We start from the raw sequence: 17069 nt of genomic DNA on the forward strand, positions 1-17069 counted from the left end.
GGTAGCTCCGGGGCACCCACACTGGCTGCTTCAGCGTCCCTAGAAGTCTTTGTTGGATGAAAGTTTCTTCTGCTAAAGACACATTTGAGAATCATTGATCTGAGTAATGGCTGAGGTCCCTTCCCATCCCTTGATTCTGACATCCAGCACCTCATCAGCACCCTCCCAGACATGGCAGGGAAGATCCAGATGAGGAAGTGCTGCCAAGAAGGAGAGCATCTACCTGAGTCTGCATGGGTGGCCTCCTCAGACTCATGTCCTTCCACTGGAGAAGATGTCTGTCGCTGGCAGATTCACGTCAGCTCCAGTTTACTTAAAAATTACACTTTGACCAGGCAGCTAATCCGTTCATGACCCCACTTGTGATTGTTCGCCCTGAAACCAGTCCTCAGAATATCACCTCAGATGTACCAGTGTGCTACCTGCCTGCCCAGGTCTAGAGCTCACTTTGTAAATGATGTATATGAATTGAGGTGGCCCCAAGAGCATCCTAGGAAGCAGAGCTGGGATTTTGTGAGAGGAAAATGTTACACCACCAGCCCTAGAAACAAGAGCTTCCCTTTTCTCTCTCTTTTCTTCTCTTCCTTCTCCTCCTCTTTCTCTCTTTCCTTCTCTCTTCTTCTCCTCTCCTTCTTCTCCCTCCCTCTCCCTGCCCCTCCCCCATCTCCACTTCTACACCTTAAAATGTTTACCTATAACTTGACCCCAGGACTGAGAAGTCATGGGACCCTTCTGGAACACAGAAGAGGTTCCAAGAGTGGTAACAGGGGAACAGCAGGATGTCTAGGCTGAAGGGTTCTGTGTATGTGGAAAGTATTGACCTGTCTCCTCCAGGATGGGCCAAATGTGTTCAGGTCTGGAGAAGCCAATCAAAAAGGAAACAGAAGTCCAACTGATAAAAAGAAGTTTAGGTCTATAGATTTGAAGGTTCGAGAAAGCAACATGACTGGGTGTGCAGGGGACAGGACTTTTGCTCAGTTCAAGAGACTAGATAGAACCTGAGAATATGGATTCTCTCTCTCAAGAGAATCCTTCAAAAACTTAATTCATCACAGAGAAATTTCAGGAAGTGACATTTCCTACACTGGCTAAAGCTAAATTTCCATCTCTTGCATGGACCGGTTATTACCCGCACACATAATGCAGGCCCTCAAGATACCCTTGCTCCTGAATACTGCTTGCATTTATCACACCTGGGACAGCTCCTTGAGGACTGTCAATAGCTTCAGTAGCTTCATTCTTCAGAGGGGATCCTGTAGGGTGGAAGAAAGAAACTTTGGAATCACGCTGCTGATCAGCTCTTTCTCATCTTGTGGCCTGAGCCAAGCCATTTCACATGTCCACCTCAGTTAAAACTAGAAAATAACCAGCTTGACCCAGATGATCGCAGAGCCCTGTTTTGCTCTAACAGGGATGCCGAGTGCAGCCTCTGAGAGGCTACAGCCACAGGGAGCCCTTGCTCCGAGCCAGAGAATATGGCCTCTGGGACAGAGACAAGGGCCCAACCACACCCTGCTCCCCTCAGCCTGTCTCCACTTAGTAAGTAGGGGGCCACTAGCCGGAACTCCTGGGAATGCAGAGCAGGACAAGGAGGCACCAAGCCCTCTCTCTTAGGGTCTCTCCACAAAAACATTGAGCCCAGGGTCAGTTTCTATTGCCTCGCTCCTCCCTGTTGGTACCTGGAAGCAACCAAGGCATGGCTGTGGGGCTCATAGCCTTCCAAGGGGCGGCCCTTGTCAGACAGACAAGTGGGCCCCACCCTGTGCCCAAGGCATTCCAAGAGCAGGCCCCTGGAAGGGACTTAAGGATATCACTTTAAGGGCTGCTGGGACCTCAGAGCAGCACCCTTCCTCCCCCTCAGACCAAGGGGGACATGCGGCCCTGTGTGGAGGATATCTGCACGCAGCCAGCCCCAAACAGCAAGGCAGGAAATACAGGCTTCCACCCAGCTCTCTCCCCAGAGTCCAGATGGTGCAGGACTGGGCGCTGGTGGCCGGCCAAGTCTTTCTCTCCATAGCTCGAGACAGGGATGCTGAAGGCCAAGAAGTTCCTGGCTGGGCCTCTGGAGCACAGCTGGTCGTGGCTGTTGTTATGACTTGGATGTAGGACTTCCTCTCTCGGCTCCATTCATCATAAAGGCAATTCCAAATATGCTGCAACTGAGCGCAGAATCTGCAGCAAGGATCCACGGTGGTGCCAGATGGGGGAGCTCAGGGGGAATTAGAGACGGTCTCTCCAGACTCTTTACCCCTGAGACTGTCCACCGCCAGATTCTGTCCTTAGAAAGACCCATTACTGTGGCTCTGAGCTCCTTCCCTCCTCAGCCTGATTGTCAGATGTCTTTATGGATTTTCAATCCGCCATATGTGAGCTTCAGGTAGGATTTTCCATTTGCTCATTCATTCTTTTAAATTTTCATTTTCTTTTCTCTTCACTGTGCTATTAAACAATGAAAACAAAGAAGCAGAACCTCCAAGAGACATTTATTTTTGTCTGTTTGGTTTTTATTTGTTTTTTTTTTTCCGGTACAGGGAATCAAACTCATGACCTTGCACTTGCCAGGCAGGCGCTGTGCCACTGAGCTAAATCCCCAGCCCCATCCAAGAGACATTTATACACAGGGCTCAGGGCACCATTATTTGGAACTGTGGCAAAGTGAGAGCCAGGGCAGGGTGCACGCCCCTGAGCCCAGCACTCCTAGAGATGAAGGTGGGAGGGTCACAAATTTGAGGCCAGACTGGGAAACAGCAATTAACCAGAACCTGTCTCAAAATAAAAAAGTTAAAAGACTAGAAAGGTGGCTTAGTGCAAAGGCCCTGGGTTCAATTCCCAGTAATGAAAAGAGAGAGAGACAGAGGAATCCAAGGGTCCATAGGTGGATGAATGAATAAAATATGGTATATACACACAACGGAGTAGTACTCAGCCTTAAAAAGAAAATTCTGACACAGGCTACAATATGGAAAAAGACTGAAGATATTATATAAAGTTCAGTAAATCAGACACAGAAAGACAAATATTGTATTCCAGGAGGTACACAGAATAGGCAACCCATAGACACAAAAAGTAGAATGGTAGTTGCCGGGGACTGAGGGAGTGGCGGAAATAGAGGGTCACTGTGGAATGAGTACAGAGTTTTGGTTTTGCAAGAAGCTTTCTGGGGAATTTTTTTAAAGCTTTCTGGTAATTGGTCAAAGCACTGTGAACGTGCTTAGTGCTGTTGGACTGTACCCTGAAAAAAGATCATGATGGCAAATTTCTTTTTTTATTTTTTTTATGTTTCAGACAGGGTCTCACTATGCAGTTCAGGCTGGCCTTGAGTTCACTATGTAGCTTAGGTTGGCCTCAAACTCACAATGATCCTCCTGCCTCAGCCTCCCCAGTGCTGGGATTACAGGCATTCACCACCACACCCAGCTTATGATGGCAAATTTCATGTTATATGTACTTCCCCCAACTTAAAATTAAGTGAATATTTTTTAAATTAAAAAAAGAAAAAATGTTGACAACAACATGATGTGCACAAAAAAGGAAGGCTTAAGTGGATCCCATCTGCACATGTCCCCACTGTTCTAGTTCAAGACTACAGTGCCACCAGACACACTTGACACTCAAGTTTGTCTCCCGGGCTGAGCCTTGTAAAGCAGGGGGATGTCTGTCTCTGCAACACATGACTGTACCCCATCTCAGAAAATGTGGCCTATTTTACCCATAGATTCCCTCACAGTCACTGCACCTTCTCTGTGTAAGATGCCTGAGCAAGCACACAAAGGGGCCACCGTCAGTGTTCAGCTGGGACAGGAAAGAGCCCCGGCTTCTGCATACCTGGCTCACATCTGTGAGGAAACCCATCACTAAGAAGGCAGTAGAGAAATTATCTTGAGAGTCAAGGTCACAACACGGACAGGAGACCTTTCCTTCCGTCTTTGTTTCATTTTTAACTTCTTTCTCTCTCTCTCTGCCACCCTCCCAAGAAATAGCACACAGTAGGAGTATTCACAATGGGTGCTACATAGCAGACCATCTGGATGTGAATCTTGCCTGTGCATTTTTTCATTCTTTTGATAAGAATTCATTAAGTTCTCTAGCATCCATCTCTGAAATAGGAAGAACAACGTAAGTGCTATTTGAGTTCTGAAAGGATTAAATGAGATTCTGCTTGGGAGCCTTTATCCCAGAGCTGGCACATAGTGTTTAATCAATGAAGTGTTATGGTTTGTGGCTTGATGTCCCCCCAAAGCTTTATGCCATGATAGGTAGAGCTTTTTCAGAGGTGGCTGGGTCTAGAATGTGTGACTGATTCATGATGCAGTGCTAGGATTTAGGATCCTAGTAATCAGTCCACTGATTGGTTTGGCACTGCCCTAATCCTAGGAGCCTGGGTACAATAAAAGCTGCAGAAAAAAATTGCCAAGGTCCTTCCTGTGCTTGCTTTCTCTTCCACATTCTTGCCACTATGAACTGTTTTTCCTCTATACCTGTCCGCCATGCCATTCTGCACTGGAGCCAGCAGATTATGGACTGAAACCTCTACAAACTGACCTAAATAACCCTTTCCTCCTTTAACTTTGGGTGTTGGGTATTTTGTGTCAGCAACAAGAGAGAAGTAACTAAGACATGAAGACTGTTATTATTCCCTCTACTCAGCCAAGTCTTACACATGTGCCAAGAGCCTGCACAAGCCCCTTCCTCATAAAAAAGCCCACCACTAACAGCTCAGCATTCACACTCCCAAAGCACTGGTTATGTGAGCCCTTCACTCCTGTGGCAACTTGTTCGGGACCAGGACTCATCAGATCTGTCCGCGATGCAGGGTAGAGGTTAAGAGCTGTCATTCTTGGACTCCCCATGCACTGGAGCACCAGCAGTACCTCCCAGGCTACGCTGGGGACTATGACATTGGAACTCACAACATGCCTTTGTTCATTCTTACAGTTGTGATTAACCTTATCTGTGCTCTGTGGTTTCAGGGGAACCAAAAAACAAAATAAAACAAAAAGCAAACCTGCTCCCTGAAGCTCTGTATATGTCCCTTAAAGTGGGTCGCCCTGAGTTCTTCTGCCATCCTGCTTCTTCTTCTAGGTGTGAACCCTTCCTGTGAGGGATCTCACACTCTCCAGACCTGAGTGATTTCTTGGTTTTCTGGGCCCATCTTTTCAGTTGTAAATTTACAGTGTTTGGGGGAAAGGATGCGGAAAGCAAGGGAGATGAATCCCAGACAGACCCTGACCTACTTCGTAATTAATCCATCTGTTCAAAATGCCCATTTGACCACTCATTCAGGAATCATTCCTTAAACATCCACCATGTGCCAGGCAGTGTTTGCCCCAGCAGGAGTAGCTTAGTTCAGCAGCCCTCTCTAGGCCTCTGAAAGGGCATTCTCCCACGCCTTGTTGGCATCCAGTGCATGGAGTATCTCTACGTGGAGATATGGGAAACATAAGGCTCTTTATTTAATTGAACAAGCTTAGTTCAAAGCCCATGATTTATTTATTGTGTATCCTGAGTACCTCATATGTTGCTGGCATATGTTGGTTTTGTAAGGGTGGATGGATCGATGGATGGATGGATGGGTTGATGGATGGATGGAAGGATGGACGGATAGATGGTGGATATTATAGATAACACGAGTCTTAGTCTGGGTTCAGCAGAAGCAGGTCCTGAGACAAAGATCTGTGTGAAAGTCATATTTGGGAAATACTCTCAGAAGGGGCTGATAAGGAAAAGGAAAGTGAAACAGATAACAGAAGAAAGCCAAGAAATTGTGTGTTTTCTATTAGGCTACTACTGTAGGTGACTGCCTCTGACTCCCACCAGAGAACACTCATGCAGTGTCACACAGGGCTGTGACACCCAAGGTCCAAGAAAGATGGGCTTTTGACCCCTAAGCTACCTCCAGCATTGGCTGAGGATGACTCCATAGAGCACTAAGTCCCTGAACTTTGGGCCAAGGAAAAGCAGCAGAAGAGAGGAACAGTGTGTGCAGCAGGACAGCTTGCAAAGCCTAGGATGGTGAGCACCAAGGAGCCATAGGCAGGCAGTGTCCACCACACTGGAGCATCTCAGAGTCAGTGTACGACTTGGCTCACTCTCCCCCTGCAATGGGCAGGAGCCTGTCCTACAAACTAGCAGGGAACAGTTGCTCCTGTGCCTCTGACTAAGCACTTCTTGGAATCCCCACCCCTTCCTCCTGCTCTCCTTCCAGCCGCTTAGGGCAGAAATAGACTCACCAGCAGCTGTAGGTTTAGGAGAATCTTGTCCTTCTGCCAGCTTTGTTGGGGCAATAAACCTTTTTCCTGGAACACTTGTTGTGTATTCTGGTTTAGCATCAAAATACCCACCCACTGCCCTGTGTGGGTTGGTGAGCTGTTAGGGAAGGAGACATATCCCCCACTCTTCGTGACATGTTGAGGGACTCCAGTGACAGTGACAGCGGCGCTCCTGGCCTGAGTGGCTGATCTGATTGGTGAGTGTAGAAGAATGACCTGCCATGATTGGTTGAGTCCTCTGCCCATCCCAGCAGCCCATCTGCTACCGGAAGTATATTATCTGCTCTCCCATGGTAGGAGGCTGTGGCTATCCAGCACAACTGGAGACTGGGCAAACAGGCCAGCCTCAGTCTGAGGTGAAATATTAGAGAACCCACTAAACTACGAAGGCTGGATTCCTTACACAGCACTGTCAATAATAAATGTGGTAGGTATTTCTCTCTCCATCTGACTGACTCTGCATCCATGTCTCAGTTGATACTAAACTGAGTAAGGAACGACAGCATTACTGATCTTCCTAAAACTCAGTGCCTTCCTCTAGTACCCATAGGCATCAGAATTCCAGGTAGCATTCAACATAATACACTAAAAATGGCTCTAGGCTCCCCATCAAAGGGGGAAACTCTACATACTGTACCCTCTTCTTACGGCTTGTGTCTAGATGTCCCTAGAAAGCTTCATTCAGTCATAGGTGGGGCTTTGCATAGGTGGCTGGATCTAGAGTGTGTGATACTGGGATCAAGGATGTGATGTTCGGATTGACTCATAGTGCAGTGCTAGGATTAAGGGTGTGAGTGCTAAATGCCATAGGTTTGGTGGCCTGGATAAAATATTAGAGAGAGAGTGAGAGCTGTCACTGCTGTTGCTTGTCTCCTGTTGCTTATCTTCTTGCTGCTTTGTTACTTCTCTGTTTGCTATCTTGCTGCCTTCTCCCCACAAGAAGCTTTTCCTCTGCCAAGCCACCCTGCCTGGGAGCCAGCCAACTATGAACCCAAATCTCTGTGAACTGTGAGCTACAATAAACCTGTCCTCCTTTAACTTTGAGGGTCACGTATTTTGTCTCAGCAACAAGAAAAGTAACTAAGGTATTAGGTATTCACAATGGTTCTAAGTATGGTGAAGGCTCTGAGAAGCCTGTCACCTATAAACAAGTAAACAAAAGTCCTGCAAAACTTTGTTTAACAAATGCTTAATAGTCTAACCTACTTGGCGTTGAACTCTTTTTTTCAAATAACACCTACGATAGTCCGGGGGACAAGTTCCCATAGAAAACTCTTTACAAAGATTACCCATGCTGCTCTTTCCTCCCAGAATGTCCTCTGGGACTGTTCTGCATGGGGTGCCATGCTCCATGTGCTGGGTACACCAGGAGTGCAAGGCCTTGAGCACTCTCTATGGGCTCTTTCTCAGTGAGCAGTGAGCACTTGGGGTGAGCAATCTTGAGGAACGAAGTCCATGTGTGTCTAATAGTCGGGACGGATCTGCTATACCTGAGGCAGAGTCCCCAAATGCCATATTGTTCTGATGCAACGTGGACTCTCTGTGTGCACATCACCCACCCAGGCCCCTTCAGGAACAAGGAAAATGTGAATAGCATCCTTCTTGTTCGTTCATGCTCTTGACCTGGAATTGCATGTCTTCTGTTGATACCCAGTAATGGAAAACTGATTTACCACCTTACATGCAGGGAAAATCCCTGATTCTGCTACCTGCACACTCTGCCTCAAAGTTAAAACTGAAACTCAGCCTCTTCAGCTCTCATATGAGTCTCTTACATTCTCCCTTGTCTGGACCTTCACCCTTATCTCTATTCAACTGATTATGACACAGCTACAATTAGTGAACTACTCAGGGCCTCCCCTATTAAACTGAAAGAGAACACCCATTGGCGGAGATTATATTGTACTCATCTTTGATATCCAGTATAGCTCTAATGCATACCAGACACCCAATAATTTTTTTTTTTTTTTTTTTTTTTTGGTTTTTCTCCGGTACCGGGAACCGAACTCATGACCTTGCGCTTGCCAGGCAGACGCTTTGCCGCTGAGCTAAATCCCCAGCCCCCCAATAATTTTTTGTATGAGCAAATGTTGCTTGCTCCCAAATATGTGTATAAATTAATGAGAATAAATGAAATGTGTGTTTCAATCTAGGTTTAATTGCTGTTCACAGACACTTCTACAATGACTTGTGCACAAATAGATTTAGTACAGTGAGTTAGGTGCTGACAAAATTCATTGGACAGAGTAGAAAAGGAGACTCTGATTGAGCTTTCAGGAATGTCCTAGCAGAAATAACACAGCAGGAACTGCCACTTCTACTGCAATTGGGAAACAATAGCATCAGAAATCTGTCATGCCAGCTGATGGCCATGACTACTCTGCCTCTTCCATGATCCTTGCCCAGTAGCCTGCTGTTCAACCCCCAAAAGTTCCAGACCAAACCCCTGCAAGCAGAAGTTGCAGAAACATGGCCTCTGTCTCATCGCCATGTGCCAAAAGTCACCCATGCAGAGCTTTTGAGAGAGAGCCAGATCATAAAAATTACCCGAACTCTACTGGAGCCTGAGAAATACAGCCTTTAGCATATCTGTCTCTATCAGGCAGTAAGACATACCAAATGGGTTGGGCTACCTCTGCCAGGGACAATTACTCATGTAGCCACAGGAGGACCTTTGGCTGTATGTGAGTGGCCTTACAAGATGTCCCACCAAGTGAACTTCATCCTTAGTGACTAAAACTGCTATGTAATCAGGGGAAAGCAACAAGATAAGCCTGAACCACCCTCACCTGCAGTCCACCCAAATGTTCCATATGAAGAAAGCAGGGAGGGGAGTGCAAGTCCTATGCTGCTACTGGAGGCTTGACATAACCAGGACCCAAGTCTGGTATGATGGTTAGAATTATGTCTGGTACCAGATTGTGAGTCTTCCTTAAAGTTTTCATTCCAGATTAAGCTCCTTGGGGGAAGCTGTGCTATTCAGAGGATACTCCAATGCAAAAGTACGAGGCACAGCTCAAGAGGAAAGCAATCCTCCAGGAAACAGCAATGGGGAAGAAGGCCCACAGCTGCTTTGCAGTTGAAGACTCAGCAAAGGGAACAAAGCCACAGGCAAGCAGCTTTTGCTCTCATTCTTGTTTTCATTCTGCAGTGAATGCTGTGGCAGGCCCCAGCTTCCCTCTTCAGGACTGGAGCCTCCCCTACATGCTGCTGGGAGTACTCAATGCTCCCGGGGACAGGCTGAGTCCCTCTCCAGAAATTGGCCTCCTCTGACATCACCTGCTCCAGAGGTCAGCAAGGTGGGCTCACATCCAGTAACTGTGCGTGCCTTTCCCCTGACTCACCACGGGATGGGCCCAAGAGCTACACTGACTCCTGAGTTCTCAGACAACTGCAAGGCATCTCAGCTCCTCCCTCTGCCTGGGCTTGCCACCTTGGCTCTTATAACTGCCCTGCCCACAGATCTCCACTGTGGAGCCTGGCTTCCAGGAACCCACCCCAACATACACTCTGGGAATTCTCCTCCTGTTCCACGGGGGTGAGGCCATGGAGAACAGCGCCAGGACAAGTGGGCCGTGCTGTGAAGGGGTATCCCACTGCAGAAGGGCCACAATAAAGCAAGCACAAGATCATAGCAACTGAGCCCCAGGGCATCTATGGACCTGAGTGTTGATGGGCTATAGCTGTTGATTTGCCTCCAAGTGTGTGATCTAGTACGTTAGTCAGGGTTCACTAGAGGGGCAGACTTAATAGCTGCCTGCAAAAGGTCCATCTGCACAGTGGACAGCAGTGCATACAGTCAAAAGTCCAGAGCCTGGAGCTCACTGCAGAGTCCTCTATAATTCTGTATTAGGAAGCCAAAGGGTTTGTGTGTGGAGGCTGAAGGGTCTGTGCTGGAAACCTGGAGATGGACATTCAAAGGTGATGGCAATGACTAGAGCTTCTCCAAAGAAGCAAAAAACAAAACTTCCTTCTTTCCCTTTTTATTCCATTCAGGCTGCAAGCCTATTTGTGGGTGCCATCCACACCCAGGGTAGGTCTTCTTTCTTCTGTAAGCCCATCGTCCAGACTTACCCAGTGCTGTGCTAAACCAGTCCACTAGGTATTGATGCTACTTAATACCACAACTAACTATCACATCTGGGTTTATCACTTCTACCTCTAAGAGTATAGAGTAATGGTTCTCAGTCATAGCTGCACAATAAAATAACCAAACATGTTCTCACAAATACCAAGGCCCAGGCCTCATCTCAAATCATATGAATCCATGTCTCCCTAGGTTAAGTTTTGTCATCAGCCTTTAGTAATCACCTCAACTCCCTGGGCCATGGTTCCTTGGTTCCTTCATTTAGTAAAAGAGGCAAAAGTACTTAGTCTAGCAAATAGAATGCAGCGAATCATCAAGAAAATCATACAACACGACCAAGTCAGATTCATTCCAGGAATGCAGGGATGGTTCAATATTCACAAATCAATTAATATTATATACCATATCAATAGAGCCAAAGACAAAAATCATATGATCATCTCAATAGATGCAGAAAAAGCTTTTGACAAAGTCCAACATGCATTCAATAAAAACTCTACAGAAAATAGGAATAGATGGTCTTTACCTCAACTTGATCAAAGCCATCTGTAACAAACCAACAGCCAACATCATACTAAATGGACAAAAACTGAAAGCTTTTACTTTAAAATCAGGAACAAGACAAGGATGTCTACTGTCACCACTCCTGTTCAACATAGCTCTGGGACCATCAGCCAAAGCAATTAGACAAGAGAGAGATATAAAAGGAATATAAGGATAAAGGATATAAAAGGATAGGAAAGGAAGAAGTAAAACTATCACTACTTGCAGATGACATGATACTTTACATGGAAGACCCCAAAAACTCCACAAGAAGACTCCTTGAATTAATCAATAAATTCAGCAGTGTAGCTGGATATAAAGTCAACACCCCAAAATCAGTAGCATTCCTGGGGCTGGGGATTTAGTTCAGCGGCAAAGTGCCTGCCTGGCAAGTGCAGGGTCGTAAGTTTGGTTCCCGGTACCAGAGAAAAACCAGAAAACAAAACAAAACAAAACAAAAAAAACATTCCTATACACAAAGAACAAACAGACTGAGAGAGAAATTAAGGAGACCATATCTTTCACAGTAGCATCCAAGAAATTGAAATATTTAGGAATCAATCTAACAAAAGAAGTAAAAGATCTATTCAATGAAAACTACAGTACTCTGAGAAAAGAGGTTGAAAAGGATCTCAAGAAATGGAAAAATATCCCTTGCTCATGGATTGGAAGAACCAACACTGTGAAAATGGCCATACTACCAAAATTGTTGTACAGATTCAATGCAGTTCCCACTAAACTACCATTAGCATACCTCACAGATCTAGAGAAAACATTCCTTAAATTCATCTGGAACTAGAAGAGACCCAGAATAGCAAAAGCAATCCTGGGCAACAAGGACAAGTCAGGTGGAATTACAATCCCTGACCTGAAATTATACTACAAAGCCACTGTAATAAAATCCACATGGTACTGGCTAAAAAACAGACTGGAAGATCAATGGAACAGACTGGAGGACACAGCCACAACCACAAACACACTCAGCCACCTCATCTTTGACAAAGGGGCCAAACAAACTCACTGGAGGAACGATAGACTCTTTAATAAATGGTGCTGGAAAAATTGACTTGCCACCTGCCAAAGACTGAACATAGACCCAAGTCTATCACCATGCACCAAACTCAGGTCAAAATGGACCACAGATCTCAATTTTAAAACAGAAACACTAAATCTATTGGAAGAGAAAGTAGGTAAAAATCTTGAAGACATAGGGTAGGCAGAGAGTTCATGAACAAAAACCAAACTGCCCATGAAATACTTGAAAGAATCAACAACTGGAATCTCATCTACTGAAAAGTTTCTGCACATCTAAAGAAATCACCAGCAGAGTAAAAAGAAAACCCACAAATTGGGAAAAAATTTTAGCTGACTGTCCCTTGGACAAAGGTCTTCTATCTAGAACATATAAAGAACTAAAAAACATCAGCCCCCCCAAATTCAAAGACCCAAACCAAAAATGGGCAGCTGAGATGAATACACACTTCTCAGATAAAGAAATACATGAGAAAGTGTTCAACATCATTAGTCATTTGAGAAATGCAAATTAAAACAACATTTAGATTTCATCTCACCCCAGTAAGAATGGCTAACATTAAGAAATCAACCAATAACAAATGCTGGCAAGGCTGTGGAGATATAGGAACTCTTCTTCTTCACTGCTACTGGGAACGCAGATTGGTAAAGCCACTGTGGAAATCAGTTTGGAGATTCCTTCCCAAACTAGGTCTAGAGGTCCTATTCAACCCAGCTATTCCTCTTATGGATATTTTCCCATATCTGAAAACATCATATCACAGCGATATATGTGCACCCATGTTCATAGCAGCACAATTTGTAATTGCTAAATTGTGGAAGCAACCCAAATGTCTACCCACTGAGGATTGGATAAAAAAATTGTGGTACTTTTATATAATGGAATATTACTCAGCTATAAAGAAAGATAAACTCAAGGCTTTTATAGGTAAATGGTCACAACTAGAGACCATACTCATAAGTGAAATAAATCAGACCTGCATGTGTAAGCATTGTATTGTCTCACTAGTGTTAGACCTGAAAGAGTGAATAAAACTAAGAGATATGATAGACATTGTGAAAAGAAAGGAAAATGCTCAAAAGTAAAGGGCAACTGGGGTGTGGAAAAGAGAAGTGAAAGAAGGGGAAATTATGTAAGTATGTATATACAGGATAGTTAATATAGTTGTGCTTCTAATGCTCTACAGAAAGGAGAAGTTAATGATTACTTGTTTGATCAGCCTTATATGTCTCTATTTGTTTTCCTGAGAAACCACTTTGAAGATATCAATAAGAAACACAACAACCATGATTAATTTCCTACAACTTTGTCTAACTCTGTTTTGTTTGTATTGTTCTTATGCTATTTTGTAAATGGGTGTCTGTCTGTTACTATATCTTCCTTCTTTTATTTAAAAAAAAAAAATGAAGTTCGGGGCTGGGGATTTAGCTCAGCGGCAAAAAGCGCCTGCCTGGCAAGCGCAAGGTCATGAGTTCGGTTCCCGGTACCAGAGAAAAACAAAAACAAAAAAAAAAAAAAAAATGAAGTTCAAATGTTTCTAGTGAGGATGCCAAAGCACAAGTATTGCATGTGTTGGGTACTGTGTTAGACCACTCTTTATCACTGTGGCAAATACTTGTGAAAAATGACTTGTGAGGAAGAAAAGTTTATTTGGGGCCTCAGTTTCAGAGGTTTTCAGGCCATAGTCACTTTGCCCTGGTGCTCTGGGTCTCATCGAGGCAGGAGTGCTTGGTGGAGGAGGCTGCTCAACCCCAGGAAGTGAAGAGCAAACAAGACTGGATCCTAATAGCCCCTTCAAGGGCACAGCTTCCTCCAACTAGGACCCACCTCCCAAGGGCTCCTCTACCTCCCAGAACCAGCACGTGGGCTTGAGCCAAGCCTTTACTCATGCAACCTTTGATGATGCTCCAGATCCAACTACTGCCGGTGCTTTTAGATCAAGAGCATCCTTTCTACCACCCCTTAAGATGAGAAGCTTCCAAGAGAATTCAATATACCACCAGGCAGATTTGAGTAAACGTTCTTAGATATATATATCTTTCTTATTTTGTAGTGATATAAACATTAGTACATGTTTTCTTCTTAATCTCTAAAACAGCCCTGTTCAAAGCCATTCACCTACTTGGGCACAGGGTAGTTTACTTCAAAAACTACTGGGGTTTGCATCCCCTCACTAGGGCTTAGCTATGTGACCTTGGTTGGGTAGCTGCTTAAACTCCATTTGCCTCAGTAGGAATAAAAATAGGACTTACCCCATAGGCATATTGAGATGATCAAATGAAACTATGCCTGTTAAATATTTATCGGAGTGATTAGGGAAGTGCAAGCACACAGTAGGTGCAAGCTTCTCTTACCACTTCTTGGGGTGAATAAAAAATATGTGATGAACACATTTAAAACTTCTAATACCATTAGTTTTATCAATATACAACCATAATGGATATTGCAGATTGAATAAAAATATCTGGACTTCTGATAAAGCTTTTGAGCCTGTCTGACCACTCTACTAAGAAACAAAATGAATCTGGCACATCATTTAATACCAACAAAGCTGAAAAAGACACTTAAGTCTATAAATTTAATCTCACGGTGGCAAATGTCAAGAAGGCTAGGATTCAAAGGTCTTTCAAACTTGGTCCTTTATGGAGGTCATAACAGGAAAAGGCAGATTTGGTCAGCTTTTCATGAATACTGATAAAGTTTCATGGGTGTCTCAATATTAAATTCTTATTTGCTATTTGTTATATTTCTATGACATTCACATATTAATGTTTAAGGGAAAATAATTAAATCTGGTTTTGCATTGTGATCTATACCTATTAAATAGATCACTTAGAAATTGCTCAGCTACTAGTAACTGAGACTTAAAATATTGGCTAATTAAATCAGGGGCTTCTTTTCTCCTTATAATATAAGTCCAGAGTCACATAATCCAGAGCAGATGTGATTACCTTAAAATGTCATCAAGGGCCCTGGCTCCTTTCAGTTTAAGGATCGACCATCCCCGGGGTAAAGTCTTGTCTTCAGGCTTACAAGGTGACTGCTGCAGTTCCAGCAGTCGCTTTTATGTGCTAGGCAAAGAGAAGGAAGGTGCTTACTGAAAGACAGCACAGCCTAATGATTCACGTTCCTTTAAGAAGTCTGTTCTCTAAGCCCCACTCAGTGCTTTCCCATTACATTTCATTACTTCCCACAGTCCTGCTCTGCAAAAGAGGCTGATTGAAATAATGGCTTAGTGTGCACTTTGCCACACCTGATGACATAAGGATCCTGGTAGTAAAAAGGAAGGGAGTACTTTACTGGCTAGAGAACTAGCCACAAAGAGTTCTTTATAAATTGCTGCTTAAAAAAAGAAGAAGAAAGAAAACAGGAGAAGGAATAAGAGGAACCACTAACTCTTTGAATTTTAATAAGCTCCTTGAGGGACTGTACCTCATTTATCAGTGTGTTCCCAGGGCTCAGTATCTGGTGGACAGTAACACTCAATAAATGTTTGTTTAATGACTAAACTTAAGAATAAAATAACAGGACTAAGTTTATGTGAAAATCTATCTTCCACTCCATGTATTTGGCCTTTATGTTAGTCAGCCTTTTGTTGCTGTGGCAAAATACCTGAACTAAGCAACTTCTAAGGAGGAAAGACTTGTTTTGGTTTATGGTTCTAGAGGTTTCAGTCCATGGTCACTTGGAACTATCATTTTGGGCCTGTGTTGAAACAGCACATGATGGTGGGAAGCACTTAGAACAGAGCTCTTACCTAATGGCAGCTGGGAAGCAAAGAGAAAGACAAAGGGGCCAAGGTCCCAAGACCTCAATGACATGCCCCTCAAACTTCCTCCAACTAAGCCCTACCTTCTAAAGTCTCCCCCACCTCCCAACAGCACCATCAGCTGGGGACCAAACCTTCAACACTGAGCTTTGGGAACATTTAAGATCTAGATCATAACAGCCTTAGAGAATTATTCAAGAAATAACTCCTAAAGGAGTACAGTTGTACCTGGAAATCTGTGGTGATTGGTTCCAGCACCCCCCATCCAAAATCCAAAGATGCTTAAATCCATTATATAAAGTAGCTTGATATTTGCAAATAATCTTCAAATCACCCCTAGATTATTTATAATACCTAATACAGTATAAATACTACATAAATAATTGTTATACCTTATTGTTTAGGGGGAAATGACAAGAAAAAAGTCTCTACATGTTCCGTACAGATGCAATTCTTTTTTAGTATTTTCAATCCATGGTTGACTCTGTGGATTGGGAACCTACAGACATGGATTGCAGAATAACTATAACTATACCTGAGCAAACTGAGGTTAGGAGAAGTTAACCACTATGCCCAAGGTGAGACACTCTCAGGGCAAGACCTTGCCTTTCTTCCCACCCCTCCAATCCTGGCCGATGAGGTCAATGCAACTCCCCTGGTGGGCACAAGAGAATTATCCTAGATGGGTTATCTAATTTCCTTCTTGCTTTATAGATGAGAACACTGGATTCCCACAGAAGTTAGGCATCTTGTTCAGGGCAGGTTAGTTCAAAGAGCAAAAAGTAGTCACTAGAATCATGGGAATTAACTCCTGGTCTGGGACTATAAATTCCCATCAGCAGCGACCTCTCCAGAAATCAGTGTGGGTTGTGAGTGGCTCAGGACATTTCTGTCACCCTGGCTGCCCATTTCACTTCTTTGGAAGCCATCGCAGCACACTGTGGGTGGAACGTGGGCTTCTCTGCTGCCTACTTTAGTAGAACTGGAAGGAAAGGAGGCACTAGTGAAAAGCAGAGGAAACAGGTATCAGACCAAAACTGCTGTCCCTCCATGCCAGTAGTCTCGAGGTATAAACACCTGAGCTCCCGTCCTGGGCTGGAAGTTGGGAGCACTAATAGGGTAACCAACCACTGGTTTGCCCAGAACTGTACTGACTTTAGTGCTGAAAGTCCTATATTCAGGAAACTGCTCAGATCATGAGGAGTTGGACCACTTGGTCACCCTAGCCTATCTCTGTCATTTTTTTTAGGTTATACCTCTAAAGATATTCAATGCAACCTAAAACGGGGGAATGTCAAGGACCCAGTGACCACTGGTTCTGCATGTTGGATCCAACCCAATAAAGTCATTTGTTGAGGACCAAGTTGA

This window comes from Chinchilla lanigera, unplaced genomic scaffold (assembly GCF_000276665.1).
Source record: "Chinchilla lanigera isolate Chin_1 unplaced genomic scaffold, ChiLan1.0 scaffold00174, whole genome shotgun sequence".
Lineage (NCBI taxonomy): Eukaryota > Metazoa > Chordata > Mammalia > Rodentia > Chinchillidae > Chinchilla > Chinchilla lanigera.